Source organism: Salvelinus sp. IW2-2015, unplaced genomic scaffold (assembly GCF_002910315.2).
Source record: "Salvelinus sp. IW2-2015 unplaced genomic scaffold, ASM291031v2 Un_scaffold4899, whole genome shotgun sequence".
NCBI lineage: Eukaryota > Metazoa > Chordata > Actinopteri > Salmoniformes > Salmonidae > Salvelinus > Salvelinus sp. IW2-2015.
In genome coordinates, this window is record NW_019946168.1 from 84,485 (window position 1) to 87,904 (window position 3,420).

The following is a 3,420-nucleotide window of genomic DNA, read 5'->3' on the forward strand; positions in this document are numbered from 1 at the left end:
ACTCCAAACCATATATTAGAGATGGGCCAACTTATAGAATTTTGAATAATGCAAAAGTCTCAATGTCCAAACTCTCCAAAGTAATGCCATCTTGAATCCTTGGGACTCCCTACCCTAACCCTTTTGCATTTACTTTCATAGTTGATGTCAAATTTGGACTCCCACAGATCCCCTTAGACATTAACGCTCTTTAAATACATTACCAAAGATTTTTTTATAACTAAACCAAGATAGACCACCAGCCTGTCGTTTCCAATTGGAACAAATGATCATACGTGGCAGAACAACAAGAGGTGGCCTGAGCCAAGCCACAAGCTAGCGAAATCCTATTAGCCCTTTCTAGCATCATCACCGATAAATCCCCTATAATGAGAATTTCAATAAGCATTTCTCTATGCTGGCCATGCTTTCCACCTGGCTACTCCACCCCGTCAACTGTCCGCACCCTCCACAGCAACCCGCCAAATCCCCCACCATTCTTTTTCACCCGAAATCCAATAGCTATTTCTAAAAGAGCTGCAAAATCTGACCCACAAATCACCGCTAGACAATCTGGACCCTCTCTTTCTAAAATTATCTGCTGAAATGTTGCAAACCCCTATTTACTAGCCCGTCAACCTCTCTTTCTATCTCTGAGATCCAAAAATGGAAACTGTCGCCGTCATCCCCCTCTTCAAAGGTACACTCTAACCCAAACTGCTACAGACTATAGTCTACCTACCCTGTCCTTTCAAGGTCTCAAAACAAGTTAACAAACAGAATTACCCCAAATTTGAATCCCACCGTACCTTCTCCGCTATGCAATCTGGTTTCAAAGGCGGTCATTTCACCTCAGCACGTCAAGTCTAAACGACATCATAACCCATCGATAAAACATACTGTGCAGCCTATTCATTCCACCTGCCGAAGCTTTCGACTCTGTCATATCACCACTTCTATTGCAGACTCGACAGCCTTGTTCTCAAATGATTGCCTCGCCTGTTTACCAACTACCAGTACTTCTCTGATAGAGTCATTGCTGTCAAATCGGCCTTTGTCCGGCCCTGCCATCTCTATGGGGGTGCTACAGGGTTCAATTCTCGCGCCGACTCTCTCCTCGTATACATCAATGATGGTATTCTTCTGCTGTTTCTCATACACCTCACGCAGACGACACCATCTGTACTTCGGCCCCTCTTGACACTGTGTTTAAAACTACCCTCCAGACGAGCTCAATCCATACAACACTCCTCCATGGCCTCCAACTGCTCTAAATGCAAAGTAAAACGAATGCATGCTCCCTCAACGATCACTGCCCGCACCTGCTCCACCGTCCAGCATTCACACTCTGACGGCTCTGACTTAGAATACGGGACAACTTACAAATACATAGGTGTCTGGTTAGACTTTAAACTCTCCTTCCAGACTCACATTAACATCTCCAATCCAAAATTAAAATCTAGAATCGGCCTTCCATATCACACAAACAATCCTTCCTCATGGCCAAAACACCCTCGTAAAACTGGACCATCCTACCGATCCTCGACTTTGTGATCAAATCTAAAAATAGCCTCCAACACTCTACTCAAACAAAATTGATCAGCTATCACAGTCATCCTTTGTCACCAAAGCCCCATACAACCTCCCACCAGTTGCGACCTTACGCTCTCGTTGTTGGCCCTCCGTTCATAATCTCGCCAAACCCACTGCTACATTATCTACAAGTCTCGCTAGTAAGCCCCGCCTGATCTCAGCTCACGGTCACCATAGCAGCCACCCACTCGTAGCACGCGCTCCAGCAGTATATCTCACTGCACCCCCAAAAGCAATTCCTCCTTGTTCGTCTTTCCTTCCAGTTCTCTCTCCAAAACTAACTAACTTCAACAAATTCTCGAAGGCTGAAATACTGATCTCCCTCACTAGCTTAAGCACCACTGCAGAGGCAGCTCACAATACTCCCTTACAAGCCCAATCTAAATTAGCCCAAACAACACCTCTTCCCCTACTATTATTTATTTACTGCTCCTTTGCACCCCATTATTCTATTTCTACTTTCACATTCTCCACTGCAAATCTACCATTCCAGTTTTACTTCATATTATTACTTCGCCACCATGGCCTTTTTTTGCCTTCACCTCCCTATCTCACCTCATTGCTCACATTATATAGACTTATTTTTCTACTGTAGATTACTGTATGTGTTTATTCCATGTGTAACTGTTGTTGTTGACTTCGAACGCTTGCTTATCTTGCCAGGTACGCAGTGTAAATGAAACTGTCTCAACTACTACCTTTTAAATAAAATGGGGAAAACAAAATCTCAATTTCCATTTAGGAACAGCTAAAAATCTTGAAGTGCACTTGGTGCAATAACTCAATTCACCTTCGCACTCCTCCTAACAACGCGATTATTACAACTTGCAAAGGAAAGTCTAACAAAAACTTAGTCCACTCTGTTCGTAACAGAAACTAGTTTGGGAACAGAACACTGTATGAGATCAAAAAGTTTAATTATGAGAAAATGTCAGAACGTAACAAGAATCCTCTTCTCCACTTCCGGCCACTGAGCTCCTCCACTACCATATTTGGTAGTGAGTGGAAACGCCAAGCCGGATGCTTCACATTTATACATCTGGTGAAATATCTATCTCATTGTTGTGTCGGTGACATTACTCTGGGTCAGTCTACTTGACACCGACGCTGTAATTTACAGCCCCTAGTTTACGTCTCCAGTCCTTAATCAAACAGAGAGACAAATGGTTAAACACTGTGATTTATTATTAAACTGTGGGGAGAGTRTCAGKCTGTATCTCAAATGGCACCCTATTKRCTATGTAGTGCACTACTTTAGACCAGAGCCCTYTGGGCCTTTGTCAAAAGTAGTGCACTATGGAATAGGGTGCATTTAGGGACCTAGTCCCTAGTGGAAGGATACAGAGAGAGAAAGAGAGAGAGAAAGGGCAATAAATACAGTCCCTAGTGGAAGGATACATAACTGGGGATTTGTGAGCAGACTAATCACATATTGAAATGGAAGATAACTGTGTAGAAAGAAAGAGAGGAGTTTTTACTTCATACGGAGAAATAAAACCTGACTTAAACATGACTATGTACGAGAACTAATCCAGAGTGACTCACAGTACAGTGATTTACAGTACAGTGATTTACAGTACAGTGATTTACAGCACAGTGATTTACAGTACAGTGATTTACAGTTTAATAATTTACAGTACAGTGATTTACAGCACAGTGATTTACAGTACAGTGATTTACACTTTAATGATTTACAGTACAGTGATTTACAGTACAGTGATTTACACTTTAATGATTTAGAGTACAGTGATTTACAGAACAGTGAATTACGGTACAGTGATTTACAGTTTAATAATTTACAGTACAGTGATTTACAGTTTAATGATTTACGGTACAGTGATTTACAGT